Genomic DNA, 20203 nt, shown 5'->3' with positions numbered 1-20203 from the left:
CACAATTGCACTCATCTCACACACTAGCAAAGTAATACTCAAAATTCTCCAAGCATGGCTTCAATAGTATGTGAACTGTGAACTTCCTGATGTTCAAGCTGGATTTAGAAAAGGCAAAGGAACCAGAGATCAAATTGCCAACATCCAGTAGATCATCAAAAAAGCAAGAGTTCCAGAAAAACATCTACTTCTGCTTTGTTGACTACGCCAAAGCCTTTGACTGTGTGGATAACAACAAACTGTGGAAAATTCTTCAAGAGATGGAAATACCAGACCACCTGACCTGCCTCCTGGAAAATCTGTATGCAGGTCAAAAAGCAACAGTTAGAACTGGACATGGAACAACAGACTGGTTCCAAACAGGGAAAGGAGTATGTCAAGGCTGAATATTGTCACCCTGCTTATTTAACTTATATGCAGAGAACGTCATGCAAAATGCTGGGCTAGATGAAGCACAAGCTGGAATCAAGATTGCTGGGAGAAATATCAATAACCTCAGATATGCAGATGACACCATCCTTATGGCAGAAAGCAAAGAAGAACTAAAGAGCTTCTTGATGAAAGTGAAAGAGGAGAGTGAAAAAGTTGGCTTAAAACTCAACATTCAGAAAACTAAGATCATGGCATCTGGTCCCATCATTTCATGGCAAATAGTTGGGGAAACAATGGAAACACTGCCAGGCTTTATTTTCTTGGGCTCCCAAATTACTGAAGATGGTGATTACAGCCATGAAATTAAAAGACACTTGATCCTTGGAAGAAAAGCTATAATCAACTGAGACATCAGATTAAAAAGCAGAGACATTACGTTGCTAACAAAGGTCTGTCTAGTCAAAGCTATGGTTTTTCCAGTAGTCATGTATATGTGAGAGTTGGACTATAAAGAAGGATGAGCACCAAAGAATTGATGCTTTTAAACTGTGGTGTTGGAGAAGACTCTTGAGCATCCCTTGGACTGCAAGGAGATCCAACCAGTCCATCCTAAAGGAAATCAGTCCTGAATACGCATTGGAGGGACTGATGTTGAAGCTGCAACTCCAATACTTTGGCCACCTGATGGGAAGAACTGACTCATTGGAAAAGACCCTGATGCTGGGAAAGACTGAGGGCAGGAGGAGAAGGGGACCACAGGGGATGAGATGGTTGGATGGCATCACCGACTCAATGGACATGGGTTTGGGTGAACTCCAGGAGTTGGTGATGGACAGGGAGGCCTGGCATGCTGCAATCCATGGGGTTGCAAAGAGTCGGACACAACTGAGCGACTGAACGGAACTGAGGGGAGTGGAGGGGATTCATACTCAACCACAGTAGGTCTGCTTTCATCTGCCTTCTACAGCTGTGTTTTATGGCAACGATCTTTTAAAGAGAGGGTTCTACTGCTTGGGGGGAAGAAAAGCAAAAAAGCAAAAAGTTGAAAATCACTGTAAGGTAAGGTAAGTCACTTCAGTGGTGTCCGACTCTGTGCGACCCCATAGACGGCAGCCCACCAGGCTCTCCCGTCCCTGGGATTCTCCAGGCATGAACACTGGAGTGGGTTGCCATTTCCTTCTCCAATGCATGAAAGTGAAAAGTGAAAGTGAAGTAGCTCAGTTGTGTCCGACTCTTAGCGAAAATCACTGTAGGAGACAATAAAATGAAGATCTCTGCGATAACTCATAAAGGTACAGAAGGTCTCACGCTGTTTTTCACTCCAGCTCCCTGAGGGAGCCTGAGCCCGTCTGATCGGTGTGTCTTAAATTGTGTGATGAAAGTCCTGCTTGGTTTGTTCCCATTTCCAATCCCCTGTCATGAGCCAATGCTTTCGTAAACTAGATTAAAAATAAATTTTGAAAAAGGTTGGACACAAAAAAGTCCCAATTTTATTATTGATCAGCAGATATTAACATAATAGAACTCTAACATGGTTTTATAGAAGTTTCTCAGCACTTCCAATTTCTGTGCTTTTTCCAGTATGGATCTATAACACACAGTTCACACTGGCTTTGCCTCAGGATCATAATTGAATTTCTACTTATGCATACAGGTCACAGTTTGTTTCTACAGTTATACTTTCTATGCTGTAATAATTAAACCAGATAATCTGGTCAAACTCACTCCTATTTCTGAATGGACCATTATAAGGTATAGTTCCTATACTCTACACTGCAGTAGGTCACAGATTAAATACAGAAGAAATTCTTGCCAAGACCAGACTTACAGGTTTCTTCTTTTTTTAAAGTCTAGAAAATTCTGCTACCTTTAGTATTCACTGACTGGGCATCCACCATGTGACAGATTCTTGGGATAAATTAGTGAACAAAGACAAAAATTCCTGCCTTGTTGGAGCTGACGTGGGATGGTGGGAATAGAAGGGGAGCCAGACAATAAAAACACAAAGGTAAACCAAGTGTCAAATATATAAGAAGGTAATAGGTGGTTTGGGGAAAAATCAGAATAGGAACCATCATGAGGAGTGTGTTTTGAACCAGGGAGGTCAGGGCAGGCCTCACTGAGAAAATAACAGTGGAGTAAGATGGGAGGGAAGAGATGAACTGAAGCATGCGGGCACTGGGGGAACGGCATTCCAGGGAGTAGGAACAGACACGGCAAAGACCCTGAGGCGGATGTCTTCCGAGAACAGCAAGAAGGTGTGCAGCTGGGCTGGAGAGAGGAAGAGGGAGACAGGAGATGAGGGGTCTGAGAGGCATGGGGAGGGGGTTAAGTTGGAATAGGATTGTTTGGTGCCTTGTGGCCACTGTGAGGCCTCTGCATTTTACCCTGAGGGAAACGGGAGTCACTGGTGGGTTCCAGACAGAGGACTAAATGATCTGACTTATAATTTAAAAGGACCTCTCTAGCTGCTATGTGGAGAATGCAGTGGGGTGATAAGAACAGACGTAGGAAGAGTCACTGTGAGGCTCCTGCAGGCATCCAGAGGAGGGCTGATGGTGGAACAGGTGGCAGCAGGGAGCTGTCAAGAAGCGCTGATGTTCTGGGTATGCTGTTGATGGAGCCAACGGGATTTCCTGATAACTTGGACAGGGGGTGGGACAGAATAAAAAGGCATGACTCCTAAGGTAATCTGGATGGAAGAGGAGCAGATGTTAGGGAGAAAACAGCAAGTTCAGCTTTGGACGAATGAAGTTTGTAATGCTTAGGGGCCTTCTAAGTGGAGATGTCCAGGAGACAGTTGAAAATGAGAGTCTGGAGTTCAGAGGAGAGGTTTTGTCTACAGATACTCATCTGGGAGCTATAAGCACAGAGACTACGGAAACTCATGCAATGGGAGATCAACAGGGACGTGAATGTAAAAAGAGAAGGAACCCAAGGCCTCAGATGTTAAGAGGTCGGGAAAGACTAAGTCACAGCAAAAGAGGCTGCGACAGGGTGACAGTGGGTAGGAGCTCAGCAGTGCACTGTCCTGGAGGACAGGGGAAGTGAGTCTACCAGTTGTCCCGCTGCCCAAAAGGAAGATGCCCCTGGCTGTCTCTACCTTGGGCCAGTGAGGAGGTGGAGACAAGTCCGAAAGGGTCATCAGGGGAGTGAGAACACTGCAAGCTGGTTATCTTGACAAATTCTAAAAAGGATAAGCAATGGTGGTGGCAAGCAGGGAGTGGAAACAGCACATTAACGGCCCTGCCCTGGGGCCCTATTATTCCTGCAAAGCCACCAGTACAGACTCCTGTACTGTACTGTACTGTACTCCTGTTCATGGCTCCTAACCAGCAGAACAGACATCACCTGAAGAGCTTCTGAAAAAGACAAACACTGTCAGCCTTCTGGAGACTCGGACCCAGGAGGTCTAGCACAAGGCCCGGCAGGTGCTTCTGCAGGCGCTCTGGGCCTGGGCCTCCGGCTCTCCAGGCACCAGGCTGCGCCTCTGCATGAGGCTGGGAGCTGTTTTCTCACAGCCCTGAGCGGGCTGCCGTGCTCCGCCATGGGTATCTGACACTGATGTCTTATAAAATTGTGTACCAAGTCATCCTTCTTCCCTGTAAAGTCTAATTCTCACTGTCACTATTTCCCCTCTACACTTAATATATATAACAGCAACAACAACAAAAAGTTAATATAGCTTTAAGAGAATTCTCATTGTTAACGACAAATCAACCTCTGATTTGTTAAATATGGGGCAAACTTAAGGTCACATTACTGAAAACATGATCTGGTTTTATAACACGGTACTTCATAAAAAATGTTCTAATTGGATAAGAGCTAGAGAGGATCTTAAAAATGATGCCCTCAATGTGCCCATCATACAGGAAACAGAGGCACAGAGTGGGAAATAACTGCCCAGGGTGTGCCCCTGGTGCTGGCAGCAGAAGGAAGTGGGCAGAGGCCCAAAGCTGGACGGGACTCTCAGGTGCTGGTCGGCCAGTTCATTCTCTCTTCTCTATTACTCCTTCAGCTATCCCCCGCCCTCAAATCACAGCAGTTAATGTCTGCACAGAATGGCTGTCTTTAAGGCCCTTCTTTTTCCCCTTAAATAAAAACAGGTCTACTCATACCATGAAGCTCCAAGCTACGCTAACCCTATGGTGCCCACAGTATACAGGAGAAGACTGCTGTGGAGGCCTCAGAAAGTCTCTTTTTTTAAAGTTGAAGTATAGTTGATTTACAACGCTGAATTAGTTTCTGATGTACAGCAAAGTGACTCAGATATGTATCAATATATGTATGTATCTGTATGTATATTCTTTTTCAGATTCTTTCCCATATAGATTCTTATAAGATATTGAATACAGTTCCCTGTGCTGTATAGTAAGATCTTGTTGTTTATTTTATATATAGTAGTGTATACAAAGTCTCTTCTTTAACAGGCAAAGGAAAAAGAGACGGATAGGGAAAGGAACTCCAACAGTTTTGGAGTGTCTATTGCATACAAGGAACAGGGCTGTGCACTTGCCTGAGAGTTCAAGCCCCTACTGTGTACCAGTGGAAGAATATTCTATGTCAGTGTCCACAACACTGTGCTTTAGGCATATTATGCATAACTCGCAGAGGAGGAGAGTAAGATTCTCAGAAGTTGCTCGTAGCTATCCAGCAAGGGAGGAAGCAGGCTTATCATCAGACGCCAGGCCTAGCCTGCCAAAAGCCCAATGCTGAAAGCTCATGCCACCCACTCTGTACAGACTGTGGCAGGCAGAACCATGGCCCCCCAGAGATGCCCGTCCCCAACCTCCAGACTCTGACTGTGTGACCTTATGTGGCGAAGGGACTTTGCTGGTATAATTAAGTCAAAGCTCTTAAGACTAGGAAACTCCCTTGGATGATTCAGGTGGGCCTGATCACAACAAGGGTCCTTGTGAGAGAAAGAGGAAGGTAGGAAAGTAGAGTCAGAGAAGCAGATGTGACAAGGGACAAACAGAGCTTGGTGTGAGGCAGGGTCAGGAGCCCAGCGAGGGGCACGGCCTCTGGAAGCTACCAAGAGCAGGGACAGAGAGTCTCCCTTGGAGCCTCCAGAGGCAACACAGAACCAGTCTAGCCTTCTGACCTCCAGAAAGATAAGCTAATATATGGTTGTTTTAGGGTAAGATTTAGTTGTGTTAAGGTACTACATTTGTAGCAATATGCTAAGAAGCATTAGGCTATAACACTGCACTCTTTTTACTACTTAAAAGGATGTGATTTTGTAAATAAGTTCATTTAGGAAAAAACTTATGGTCACTAAAGGGGAAAGGTGGGGGTCGGGGGAAGGATAAATTAGGGATTTGTGAGTAATATCTACACATGATATAAAATACATCCAGTGGCTCAGCAGTAAAGAATCTGCCTGCAATGCAGGAGATGCAGGACACTCGGGTTCGATCCCTGGGTTGGGAAGATCTCCTGGAGGAGGGCATGACAACCCACTCCAGTATTCTTGCCTGGAGAATCCCATGGGCAGAGGAGCCTGGCAGGCCTCAGTCCACAGTGTCACAAAGAGGTGGACATGACTGAAGCATCTGAGCACACACACACACGCATATAAAACAGGCATACGACAAGGATCTATTGTGTATATATATGTATATGTGTGTGTATATATATATACATACTTGAATAGTTTTGCTGTACACCTGAAACTAACACAGCACTTTATATCAACTAAACTTCAGTAACAACAAATAAATAAAACTATTTAAAAAGGATTTTCATACAACTCTGTACTGGTGTAAGACATACCGACTAAACTTGAGAGCTTGTCCCTGCCCCCACCATTTCAAAACCATAAAGGTGAATCAGAAATGCCATATGAACATTCTTACAAAGAAAGCTGATCTCAAATCAGATAAAATTTTAATTATTAACTACGACTCCCACGATCTAATTGGACAAGCATTTTCTTGCATCAACCTTCAAGTGCAGGAACAGTTTATACTTTTTTCCCACTCTAAATAAAATCAGATCAGATCAGATCAGTCGCTCAGTCGTGTCCGACTCTTTGCGACCCCATGAATCACAGCACGCCAGGCCTCCCTGTCTATCACCAACTCCCGGAGTTCACCCAGACTCACGTCCATCGAGTCAGTGATGCCATCCAGCCATCTCATCCTCTGTCGTCCCCTTCTCCTCCTGCCCCCAATCCCTCCCAGCTTCAGAGTCTTTTCCAATGAGTCAACTCTTCGCATGAGGTGGCCAAAGTACTGGAGTTTCAGCTTTAGCATCGTTCCTTCCAAAGAAATCCCAGGGCTGATCTCCTTCAGAATGGACTGGTTGGATCTCCTTGCAGTCCAAGGGACTCTCAAGAGTCTTCTCCAACATCACAGTTCAAAAGCATCAATTCTTCAGCGCTCAGTCTTCTTCACAGTCCAACTCTCACATCCATACATGACCACAGGAAAAACCATAGCCTTAACTAGATGAACCTTTGTTGGCAAAGTAATGTCTCTGCTTTTCAATATGCTATCTAGGTTGGTCATAACTTTCCTTCCAAGGAGTAAGCATCTTTTAATTTCATGGCTGCAGTCACCATCTGCAGTGATTTTGGAGCCCAAAAAAATAAAGTCTGACACTGTTTCCACTGTTTCCCCATCTATTTCCCATGAAGTGATGGGACCGGATGCCATGATCTTTGTTTTCTGAATGTTGAGGCTTAAGCCAACTTTTTCACTCTCCACTTTCACTTTCATCAAGAAGCTTTTTAGTTCCTCTTCACTTTCTGCCATAAGGGTGGTGTCATCTGCATATCTGAGGTTATTGAGATTTCTCCTGACAATCTTGATTCCAGCTTGTGTTTCTTCCAGTCCAGCATTTCTCATGATGTACTCTGCATAGAAGTTAAATAAGCAGGGTGACAATATTCAGCCTTGACGTACTCCTTTTCCTATTTGGAACCAGTCTGTTGTTCCATGTCCAGTTCTAACTGTTGCTTCCTGATCTGCATACAGATTTCTCAAGAGCCAGGTCAGGTGGTCTGGTATTCCCATCTCTTTCAGAATTTTCTACAGTTTATTGTGATCCACACAGTCAAAGGCTTTGGCATAGGCAATAAAGCAGAAATAGATGTTTTTCTGAAACTCTCTTACTTTTTCCATGATCCAGCGAATGTTGGCAATTTGATCTCTGGTTCCTCTGCCTCTTCTAAAACCAGCTTGAACATCAGGGAGTTCACGATTCACATATTGGTGAAGCCTGGCTTGGAGAATTTTAAGCATTATTTTACTAGCGTGTGAGATGAGTGCAACTGTGCGGTAGTTTGAGCATTCTTTGGCATTGCCTTTCTTTGGGTTTGGAATGAAAACTGACCTTTTCCAGTCCTGTGGCCACTGCTGAGTTTTCCAAATTTGCTGGCATATTGAGTGCAGCACTTTCACAGCATCATCTTTCAGGATTTGGAATAGCTCAACTAAATAAAATAACCCGTTGCTATAAATAAGAGTCCAGTTTGAAAACAAAACAAACGTAATTTATTTCTTATTTTATACTAAAACTGTGGGACAGTGGACAAGGCGCCACTGCCCTGGCTCACTTGTCTCCCCAGCTGTAGACCCAGGAGAAGCTCTGAGCCTCTGCCCGAAGTGCAGGGGGCCAAGGTGGGGGCTCCTGCCTCAGGAGCTGCGTTGGGGGGCAAAGCACCCCATGGCCTTGACTGCTGTGCGGGGTCCCTGGGCACAGCAGTTTTCCACCCGCCTCGTTGCTGAAGCTTGGCAGGCCTGGACACCTGGTCCTGCAGCATCGTGGGCACCCACTGACTGCCAGGGTCTGCGCTTAGGGGTCATCCGGCCCGCACACCTGGTGCCAGCTTGTGGGCTGGGCAGTGGGGCTGCCTCCCCAGGGCACCATCATGGATAGGAAGCGAAGGCCCCAGTGGTAGGGGTAGGTTTATGGTTGATGGTGTGCTTTAAGCATAAAATCTGGTTTATGCATGAAAAGTACAGCCATACCCCTGCTTACAGTCCCTGAACTTTCCTCCCTCTCTCCCCGTCGAGGCTGACTTTGGTCAAAGATCAGACACTTTTCCAGAGCGTTTTGAGCACAGCTGCTGATGTGGCTCTCACAGTGCTTCCTGACAATGGACGGTGAGAACACTAGAGCCAGTGCTTCTCGAGCAGGAATTTACTCCGAGGAGACAGGGAGGCATTTCTCTGGACAGCCTTGTGACGGCACTGGGCACCACGAGGATGAGGGTGAAGCTGTGTGTGCATGCCGAGTCACTTCAGTCATGGCGGACTCCGTGCCACCCACGGACTGCAGTCCACCAGGTCCCTCCGTCCCTGGGATTCTCCGGGCAAGAACACTGGAGTGGGTTGCCATGCCCTCTGCCAGGGGATCTTCCCCACCCAAGGATCAGACCCAGGTCTCTTACACCATCTGCATTGACAGGTGGGTTCTTTACCACTGGTGCCACCTGGGAAGCCCGGTGATGAAGCCACAGTGGTGCTGGTTTAGTTGCGCAGTCGTGTCTGACTCTTGCGACCCCCTGGACTGTAGCCTGCCAGGCTCCTCTGTCCCTGGGATTCTCCAGGCAAGAACACTGGAGTGGGTTGCCGTGCCCTCCTCCAGGAGATCTTCCCAACTCAGGGATCGAACCAGGGTCTCCTGCATTGCAGGCAGATTCTTTATGGACTAAGCTACGAGGGAAGCCCAGAACAAAATTAATTTGTACATTCAGTATGGACTCCCTGGAGAAGGAAATGGCAACCCACTTCAGCATTCTTGCCTGCGAAACCTCATGGTCGGAGGAGCCTGATAGGTTAGTCCATGGGGTCGCAAAGAGTTGGACACGACTGAGCAACTTAACTATCACTGTCCCCGTCTGTCAGCATGTCCTCTCCTGCACCCCACGCTGGCTTGGCCTTGGATTTGGAAAGACCCGATACACAGTGAATAGACTGAAAAGCAAACACATTCTAATGACTACAGCCTAAATTTCCCCAAACGTACGTACAGACACCCTTCCCATACAGAGCTTGTTTCGGATGGACATCACCCACCTCCGCTGAAGTCTTCAACTAACTTATCAACCTTACTGATGACTTCGATATGAATGACTTGTAGGAGATGCCAGTTCGATCCTGGGTTGGGAAGATCCCCTGGCGGGGGAAATGGCAACCCATTCCAGTATTCTTTCCTGGGAAATCTCATGGACAGAGGAGTCTGGTGGGCCACAGTCCATGGGGTCGCAAAGAGTCAGACATAACTTAGTGACTAAACCACCATCACCCTATGACTAGATAAGTTTGGGAAACACTATGTGGTAAAGAATATAAAACTTCTGAGTAAACATTAATAACCAAATGCTCTTCCAATCAAGGGAAGGTTTTTACCCTCTTTCTGGGGAAGTATAAATATTTAGATGACTCCATGGCCATCCACACTAGTTGCTGGCTGGGTCCTGTGAGGAAGAACCCTTACTCTGTGTTCTGGTTCCGAGTATCCATCCTGACGACCAACCCGCAGAATGAGAACTGGACTTGAACCACTGCAGTGTGGGTTAGAGTCTTGATTCTGTCACTTCCGTTCTAAGCATGTCACTGGGTGACTCACTCTGCCTCTCTGAGCCTCAACTTTCTCATCTTGAAGATGGAGATGAGGGTTGGCTAACATAGAGCTGAAAGGATTATAAAATGGAGGTGTACAGGAGGGCTTTATTGAGCCTTAGTAAATGCGAAGGGACAGACAAATGTCGGATCGTCACTGACACGCTGTTCTCCATGCATGGACTCTCCTGTCCTCACGTGCTGAAGTCTTGTCCATAAACACAGTGGCCGCTGCTGTGGTGGGACAAGCGCTTGGCTGCCTGAACTGCCTGAGGATGATCAGAAACACCTGAGAAAAACACTTTTCTCCTAAGATAAGCTTTATTTCAAAATTCGAGTTACATGCCAAGAAAACGCTTAACTACTGTGGAAAAAAAAAAAAAAGAAGAAGAATTTACTTCACAGAAAACAAATTATCAGGAAATGTGCTCTCCCAAGGACTTGGGAAAAGACCTTTAACCCTGGCCAAAGATTAACAATGATAATTATTAAACTGGAAGCTTACTGTTAGTTGAGATAACTGCATTTGAAAAAGCTGGGAAGGAATCTGGTTGCCCTTGGTTTACTTGGTTAGGGCCAGAGAAAGCGACATAACCTATCCCAGGCCCCGGAGCGGGACGTGGCTGAGAGCCCACTGTGTGCCAGACAGCGGGCTTTCCACGTGTTGCTGCTGCTGCTAAGTCGCTTCAGTCGTGTCCTACTCTGTGCGACCCCATAGACAGCAGCCCACCAGGCTCCCCCGTCCCTGGGATTCTCCAGGCAAGAACACTGGAGTGGGTTGCCATTTCCTTCTCCAATGCATGAAAGTGAAAAGGGAAAGTGAAGCCGCTCAGTCGTGTCCTACTCTTAGCGACCGCATGGACGGCAGCCCACCAGGCTCCCCCATCCCTGGGATTCTCCAGGCAAGAATACTGGAGCGGGTTGCCATTTCCTTCTCCAATGCATGAAAGTGAAAAGTGAAAGTGAAGTCGCTCAGTTGTACTAGACAGCTAAATTCTCACTTCAGCTCTTTAAGAAATTTCCCCCTATTTTGTAAAGCTACTCAGCGAAACCAAGTGTCATGCCCAAGATGGCATGTCCACCTGCTTGGCTTCCCTGGTGGCTCAGATGGTAAAGAATCTGCCAGCAATGCAGGAGACCCAGGCTGGATCACTGGGCTGGGAAGACCCCCTGGAGGAAGAAAAATGGCAGCCCGCTCCAGTGTTCCTGCCTGGAGAATTCCATGGACAGAGGAGCCTGGTGGGCTACAGTCCATGGGGCTGCAAACAGTCGGACACGACTGAGCAACTAACACTTTCTTTCACTCTGGACCCTTGTGAGGCCAAAAGTGATGTGTGTGGCAACAGTAATAACATTTATTCAAGGAGCACATTTCCTAATTTGGCTTTGAGATGGTTGTTAGCACACAGCATTCCTTTGTTACGGGTGTGGCCACTCGGGATATCAGTTTATAGAACACAAAGTTGAATCCTGTGCTGAGAAGCAGATTCTTTCGAATCCCAGCATGACCTTCTGTTGCATACCTTTCTCTGTTTCAGGGACACGTCTGCATGAAGACATAGGGCCCGTGTAGAATCAAGAAGCTACGGGGGAATGACTGCCGTCTGTCTGTCTCCCTGCCAGCATTCCTGCCCCCCACTTCCCAGTTCACAGGGAGGATCCTATTCTTAGCTGAACTTTCAAACACACAGGTGGCAATATAATCATTGTTCACATTTCGATGGTCCTCAAGATCACCTTTGAGTTTCTTAATCAATTTCTTATGATGAGTGAAGTTCTTATCCATTTTTTAAAAAAAATTCTGGCTTATACTAGAGACAATAGTGTCCGCCTGTGAAAATAATAAAATGCTCCCAAACTCTAGTACTTTGGACATACCAAGTTGCATATTTTACCACCTACTTTAAAGAATCAAGTCACAGATTATACATATCGTCTATTTCACAAAGTAATAGTTAACCAAAAACTTGATAACTTTGAACTTTGTATAATTAACTGAGTGTAGGTTTGATTTCTATTCTGACAATAAGTTCTCAAGTCGAGGCCATCTTCAGCCTTTAAAAAATGACTGCCTGCTGATTGCTTACCTTTAACCTCAAACAAAAGGTTCTTCCATTCACTATCATACTACAATCGAATGCACCTAAGCATTGCTTAATGGGTTAGAGGCTATTCTTCATTCCAAGGCATCAGAGAACTGAGGAGCTGTATGACGCATCTGTTCCAAGGGTCACGGATGCTCCAGCTGCCCTCTGGGCTTCCTTCTATACCCATCCACATGGGATTTCGTAAAACTTCTACAGACTATTAAAAGCGTTCTAAATATTTTCCTGATTCTGAATTATAGCTACAGCTTTTTCTCTGACAACCGCAACTCAGGTATCAACACTTTCCTGAAAGTCCATGGGACTTTAAATGCTTGCACACTCAGCTGAACCCTTGAATACAGACTTAGAACAATTATATGAGAGCTGGAGAGAAACTGATATACCCACCTCTCCAAACACCATCATTTTTTACAAACCAGACACCCACAGTCCTCAGGGGAGAAAGGAGCTGCTTGAGGTCCCAGAAACTCCTGGTGGAGCCTCATTGTCCCAGATTCCCTCTCATCTTATATGCCTCTTATATGACAAGTCAGTCTTACATGGCAAGTCCAAGTTCAGCACCACAAGAGTGGCAAAGCTTCCTTATTCACTTGCATATCCATCTCACACCTATTACAAGGCCTGAAACATAGAAGCAGCTCAACAAACTGGGGATGGGCACAGGAAGAGAAAAGCTAGAGGTATGCAAGGAAAAAATCTAGACAATGAGGCAGAAGAGAGATTACAACTTTGAGATAAGTACAAACAAAATGCCATGGGGGTTCAGAAGGCAGTGGCTCATGGAGTGATTCAGTGTCCAAGCTCTGAAGTCACCCATGCTAAGCTTTTTTTCCCATGCTAAGCTTTTTCATTCAGGCACTCAACAGATATTCAGTGAGGGTCTACCTGGTGCAGAGGACAGACAGATGAGCAAGAAAAACAGAGGTCCTGACCACAAGCAGAGAATCAAACAGGGAAGCCAATAGTTTGTTTCAACTGGTGACAGATTCTCTTATGGAAAAACCAAAGCGGTAATGTAACAAAAGATATGTGCAGGAGGAGACAATGTCAAACAAGGCAGCCAAGTTTGGAAAGCATCTTTGAGGAAGTAACATTTAAGCTGAGACTACAGAGGACCCACTGTGTGACCTTAGGCAGGATACACAACCTCTCTGAGATGCAGTTTCCTTTCTCATCTGGATTAGGAAGGCAAGGCCAAGTACCTCATGGGGCTGCAGGAATGTAATGTAAAAATGCATGGACCTGGATCACCTGTACACACTTAGACACTGTGGCTACTGTCATTCTCGGAAGGTTAGAGACCCGTGACAAGTGCGAAAGCTCAGGAGGTCAGCACTGAGATGCAAGCTCTGAGCAGGACCACCACTGTTTCCATCACCTGCCTGTCTCTTCCCTACTAGATGGCTCGTTCCAGGGCTGGAGCCCGCTCTGCGCCAGGAGCCACGAGCTGGGGGCGCGGGGGTCGGTGCCACCCGGCCACCTGCACTCGCCCGCACCCGTCCCCGCGGCAGCCATCTTGGTGCCCTCCCCGCGGCGGGTTTCGGCACGCGGCCCCGAGGACGGCGTGGCAGGGCGCGTGCAGGCGTGGATGCATGAACCCCCTTCCGTGCCCGGGGACACGCTCCACCGCAGGGCTCCGGGCGGAGCTCGGGGGAGGTCAGGTTGCAGAAGGTGGGGAGCTCAGGCAGCGGGACGGCAGGTGGGGTTTCCAAGGTGCAGGGACCCCCTGGCCCGGGGAGTCCCGGGCAGGCCGAGGGGGTTTTTGATTTCCCAGCCGGGGTGTAGGGGGGTCGCCCAGCAGCCGCCCGCGGGCGCGCGCCCCAGCCCCAGCCCCAGCCCGCACCCGTCCGCCCGGGTCCCTGCGCGTTTCCCACCCACTGCACCCAGGCCCGCGACTCACCGCTACCCACTGGCTACAGCCTGCTCAGCTCTCAGAACCTGCTCTGCGCCGCCTCCGCCGCCACCGGAAGCGCTTCTCCCGCCACGGCGGCCCCGCGCGCCGCCGTCGCCGCCTCCCGGAGCGCGTTCCCGTGCGCAGCCACGAGGCCAGGAGGCCCGGACGCACCCTCGCTGTCACTGCGCTCTGGGCGCAGCCTCCGCCTGATCCGGGAGCGGAACCGCTGTGCCCGCGCGTTTGCTTCTGAGTCCATCAGGAACTCCCAAGTTCATCCTCGCGGCGGTGCGGGGCTCTGCTCAGGCCAGTGCCTCCGCTTCCATTTTGGTTTCCAGGAGACCGCTTCCTTTACTTGATCATTTCCCGGTTACCAGCATCTTCTTGCTCATCTTCTCACTCACCCATCTTCTCATTAGTTGGTAAAGAATCCGCCTGCAATGCAGGAGACCCCGGTTGGATTCTTGGATCCGGAAGATCCTCTGGAGAAGGGATACGCTACCCACTCCAGTATTCTTGGGCTTCCTTTGTGGCTCAGCGGGTAAAGAATCCACCCGCAATGCGGGAGACCTGGGTTCAGTCCCTGGGTTGGGAAGATCCCCTGGAGAAGGGAAAGGCTACCCACTCCGCCCCCTTTAGTTGATCATTTCCCAGTTACCAGCATTGTCTCAGTCACATTCATTAAAGCCACTGTTTCCCAAAGTGTGGAATCTGGCACGGAGGCGACAAAGCGATTTGCCATGGTGCCAGGGCCATGACCTGATTTATGTCTTCACAAAACTCACCCCGCTGCTGTGGAGGAGGTGACGTGGAGGCAGAGAGGCCGGTAGGCAGGCGACTTTGGCTAATCAGGGGAGAGATGATCGTGGCTTGGACCAAGTTGGTTATGGTGAGAATTACTGGATTCTGGGTATATTTTGGAGACAGATGAAATCTAATAAATGGTGAATTTACATTATTTAGCGGATAGGAATATTCCATTTTTAAAGTCGTAAATTCTCCCCCAAATCAGCCTAAAAATTGAATGCACTTCCAAACAAAATTCTGACTACCCTGGTGCATATCAGGGTGTGGCGTATAACTTGACAAGGTGACTAAAAATGAATATGGAAAAATAAAAAGCCAGAAATAGCCAAAGCAAATTTGAAGCAAAAGAGCAAGGTGGAGTAGCTTGTCCTGTGAACACAGAAGGTTGTGTGTTTGCGCAGGCGTCAACAAATAGTGGGCCAAATAGAGGTACCAGACATGAGCCCTGCGCATAGAGAAACCTGCTGCTAGCTGCATCCCAGGTGAAGGCGAGCCAGTGTCTGGGCTTCCCTGTGGCTCAGTTGGTAAAGAATCCGCCTGCAATGCAGCAGGGCCCGGTTCAGTTTCTGGGTGGGCAAGATCCTCTGGAGAAGGGATAGGCTACCCACTCCAGTCTTCTGGCCTGGAGAATTCATTCCATGGACGGATAGTCCATGGGGTCGCAAAGAGTTGGACAGGACTGAGCGATTTTCACTTTCAGGTGAAGGGGAAGGTTAAATATCCATTAAATGCTGCTGAGGCAATTGAATCCCTACCTTAAACCATCTATGAAAGTGAGCTCCACACAGTTTAAAGACCCAAATACGAAAAACAAAACTCCCAGAATTTTAGAAGACGATATAGGAGGGTACCTTTATGACCCGGAAATAAAGGGGGCATGCTTAAATAAACACAAAATAGATGGACTATTGGCTTCTCAGGTGGTGTAGTGGTAAAGAATCCATCTGCAATGCTGGAGATGTGGGTTTGATCCCTGGATCTGGAAGATCCCCTGGAGGAGGAAATGGCAAACCAATCCAGCATGCTTGCCTGGATAATCCCATGGACAGAGAAGCCTGGCGGGCTACAGTTCATAGGTTCTCAAAGGGTCAGACACGACTGAGTGACTGAGCATACATGCATGAATGGAATATAAAGGGAAGATTAAAAAGTTAAACCTCATTAAACAATTCATGTAGTCCATAATAAAAGGGAAAGAGTTTGTTTACAGCCTGGCAGGAAGTGTTTTCAATACATGGATCTGACAAAGAATACATATGGAAACAACATTTTAAAAGATTTACAAATTAAGAGGAAGAAAGAGAAGCTATCCAATAGAAACACATACAGAAAACTATGAAACATGCCATTCATGGAGAAGGAAAAACAAACGACCCTGATACCCAAGGAAAGATATTCAACTTGGCTAGCGATTTGGTCACTCAAAATCCCTAGGAATGTTTAACCAGTTTCTTTTCTTTACTACATATTGTGCTGAGCATTGGGCTCAAAAAGATTTTTTTTTAAAATTCCTCCCTAAAATAACTTAGTGTCAAGGAGATAAATATGTAAACAAGTAGTTTCAATAAATGATTATAACTCAGTATAAACACTGTCACAGTGTAATATGGGCTGTGAAAGTAAGTGCTATGAGCACATGGGAGGGATGCTTACCTCTGGGGCAGAATGGGGATAAGAGAGAGGTCTGGTAGATACAAAGTTTATCTGTTATCTTTTGCCACATTGATGCTGGGACAGAACCACAAAAACCTCAAGAGTATACACTCATAAACATTTATTTTTGTTCCTGCATCTGTAGGTTGGCTGGCACTTCTGCCAATCAAAGCTGGGCTCTGCAAAACTTACTCAATTGGTGGTACTGTGGGTCTTGGCAGGGCTTTCTCACTAGTACAAGAGGACTCAATGGGCTCTGTTCCAAGTCTCATTTTTCCAGCAATTCAAGGTTGCTTTCACTTCTACTTTATCCTGTTGGTCAAAGTAAGTCACACACCCAGCCCAGATTCTTTATCTGGGAGAAGATATATATATATTGGGAGAAGATGCATAGTGTCTATAAATAGCTATGATATATAGACAAGTGAAAACTGGGGGACATTATTTTTCAAAAATTCTTTCTTGGGTGTATTTTACCTTCTCAGCATCCCAATTTCTTTTGGGGAGCTTCCAACACTTACTTCATTTGATCCAGGTCAGATCATCAATCATGGAATTTATCTTCTCTTACCTGCCACTGTTATGGGTATGTAACACAAGCTTGGTCAACCAGAATCTTGCCCTGAATTTATATGTAGACACTGAGGAAAAGAGCAGTCACCTCTCTCCTCTGGCCCTCCTGGGGTTGCTAAGCTGGAAGAATATGGATTGGGGGCTGTCAGGGCTGCTGTTTTTGCCCGTTGGCAGAATTGAAACTAAGCTGAAAGATTCAGATGATATCACTGCAGGCCCTGGGCTCACGCAGTAGTGAAGCTTAACCTACTTCCTGGGCTTCTAGTGATAGGAGTCCATATATCAACCCACAAGCACATTTTTTTTTTTTTTAAGTCATAAGTTCTTTTGAGTTAAAGTTCTGTCTCTGCTGACTGGCAGGTGCACAAAAGTGGTGACTTTGAGCTGAATAAAACCAAATTTGAAAAATCAAAGAAAAGAAGGCAGATGACAGAAGAAGAAATAAGCTAAGGTTTAAAGAGTAAAAAGTAGATGTCCACATGTGTTCCTACCATTGTTTTACATAAACATTTTTCAGAAACAGCATCCAGAGAAGTTAAACTAGTATTTTTCAGCTTTGATGACAAGGATGTTGACAAGGGCTTGGGGATTCTTGCTGGGCTTGCATTGACAAAGGTTGCAAAACCCTGACATTTTAATATGGACTTTGAACTGTTCAGGGCATGGCAAAAACAAAACAACGCTTAAGTCAGCAAAGCTAGGGGGACATTTCTGAGCAGAGTGTAAGTTCCATGAGCTGAGCAAAGATCTTGCAGAATATATCACAAGATGAAGGTTTCCTCATTGTAGAACAGGGAATTCAGTAAGACTTAATATTTAAATGAAAACCTTAAGTTCCAGACTCTCTTCAGTTCAGTTGTTCAGTCATGTCCGACTCTTTGTGACCCCATGAATCAGAGCACGCCAGGCCTCCCTGTCCATCACCAACTCCTGGAGTTCACTCAGACTCACGTCCATCGAGTCAGTGATGCCATCCAGCCATCTCAGCCTCTGTCATCCCCTTCTCCTCCGGCCCCCAATCCCTCCCAGCATCAGAGTCTTTTCCAATGAGTCAACTCTTCGCATGAGGTGGCCAAACTACTGGAGATTCAGCTTTAGCATCATTCCTTCCAAAGGACACTCAGGGCTGATCTCCTTCAGAATGGACTGGTTGGATCTCCTTGCAGTCCAAGGGACTCTCAAGACTCTTCTCCAACACCACAGTTCAAAACCATCAATTCTTCGGCGCTCAGCCTTCTTCACAGTCCAACTCTCACATCCATACATGACCACAGGAAAAACCATAGCCTTGACTAGACGGACATTTGTTGACAAAGTAATGTCTCTGCTTTTGAATATGCTATCTAGGTTGGACATAACTTTCCTTCCAAGGAGTAAGCATCTTTTAATTTCATGGCTGCAGTCACCATCTGCGGTGATTTTAGAGCCCAAAAAAATAAAGTCTGACACTGTTTCCCCATCTATTTCCCATGAAGTGATGGGACCAGATGCCATGATCTTCGTTTTCTGAATGTTGAGCTTTAAGCCAACTTTTTCACTTTCATCAAGAGGCTTTTTAGTTCCTCTTCACTTTCTGCCACAAGGGTGGTGTCATCTGCGTATCTGAGGTTATTGAGATTTCTCCTGACAATCTTGATTCCAGCTTGTGTTTCTTCCAGTCCAGCGTTTCTCATGATGTACTCTGCATAGAAGTTAAATAAGCAGGGTGACAATATACAGCCTTGACATACTCCTTTTCCTATTTGGAACCCGTCTGTTGTTCCATGTCCAGTTCTAACTGTTGCTTCCTGACCTGCATACAGATTTCTTAAGAGGCAGGTCAGGTGGTCTGGTATTCCCATCTCTTTCAGAATTGTCCACATTTTATTGTGATCCACAGAGTCAAAGGCTTTGGCATAGGCAATAAAGCAGAAATAGATGTTTTTCTGGAACTCTCTTGCTTTTTCCATGATCCAGCAGATGTTGGCAATTTGATCTCTGGTTCCTCTGCCTTTTCTAAAACCAGCTTGAACATCAGGAAGTTCACAGTTCACGTATTGCTGAAGCCTGGCTTGGAGAATTTTGAGCATTACTTTACTAGCATGTGAGATGAGTGCAATTGTGTGGTAGTTTGAACGTTGTTTGACATTGCCTTTCTTTGGGATTGGAATGAAAACTGAGCTTTTCCAGTCCTGTAGTCCTGCATTGTAGGCAGATGCTTTACTGTCTGAGCCACCAGGGCCAGACTCTCTTAGTAAAGTTATTTATGATAAGAGGAAATACATAACCATGAGTGTGTAGAGGTATGCAAAAGTTCGTGTAAGTACTCCCTGCTGTTCCCCAGCACTCTCCCTGAGAGAGTTTTAAGTATGTTTTCTTCCAGAATTTTCTTTTCTTTTCTGGCCTAATCAAAGTCTTCATCCTGAGCCTAACAGAAGGAGGGACATAGGGGTATAACAGTCATGGACTATCCACTATGAGTTGGGCTTATAGTAGTCACTTTCACAAACATCTTCTTTAGTCCTTAGCGAAACTCTGAGAGGTTAACTACTGGTGTTAGTCAGGGTTCACTGAGATAATAGAACCAATAGGGTATGTTTCTATCTCTACAGTTAGCTAGCTACCCATCCATCCATCCTCTATCTATCTATCTGTCTAGAGAGTTTTGGTAAGGAATTTTCTCAATGATTGTGGGGGCTTGCAAGCCTGAAATTTAGAGGACAGACCAGCAGGCTGAAAACTCCCATTGATACTTCAGTCTTGAGTAGCTGAACGTCTCTGGAAAAATCATTCCTTGCTCTTAAGGCCATCAACTGCTTAGGTGAGGCCCACCCACAGTATGGAGGACAGTCTTCTTTATGCAAACTCAACTGGTAGCAGATATTAACCATATCTACAAAATACCTTCACAACAGCACCCGGATTAGCGCTTAATTGAATAACTGGGTTTCTAGCCAAGCCTGGCTGTTGCATAAAACTAACCATCACATTATCCTTCCCCTGACTTTATATCTCTCCTCACTGTTGCTTCTAACGATCCATCCCCTGATCTTTTGAAATGTGAATAAGATCAATTCATCCTCTGCTTTAAAATCCTCAGTGGCTACCAGCTACACTCACAATTAAATTCGAACATTCCATCATGACCTACGGACTTGCATGATCTGTCCTATCCCATTGCTGCAATTTCATATTAATATCACCAAATTTCCTGACTTCTGAACAGGCCAACTTATTCCCACCTCAGG

The 20203-nt window shown here is 46.2% G+C and overlaps 1 protein-coding gene across 4 annotated transcripts in view; it reads right to left on the bottom strand.

Annotated features, from left to right (window-relative positions):
* SFXN1 (sideroflexin 1) overlaps window positions 1-14473 on the bottom strand; it is a 51096-nt gene extending 36623 nt beyond the window's left edge. For 2 of the 4 annotated variants that reach the window (XM_044925482.2, XM_025296395.3), the window contains exon 1: window positions 13953-14469. The gene's annotated coding sequence lies outside the window, so the exon portion shown is untranslated. Of the gene's footprint in view, window positions 1-13952 lie in introns of all 4 variants that reach the window. The other 2 variants (XM_044925481.2, XM_006047241.4) reach the window with 2 other exon arrangements.
* Window positions 14474-20203: the final 5730 nt, after the last annotated feature.

Source organism: Bubalus bubalis, chromosome 11, assembly GCF_019923935.1.
Source record: "Bubalus bubalis isolate 160015118507 breed Murrah chromosome 11, NDDB_SH_1, whole genome shotgun sequence".
NCBI lineage: Eukaryota > Metazoa > Chordata > Mammalia > Artiodactyla > Bovidae > Bubalus > Bubalus bubalis.
The sequence above is the reverse complement of the archived record's forward strand: the minus strand, read 5'-3'. Positions and strand labels throughout refer to the sequence as shown.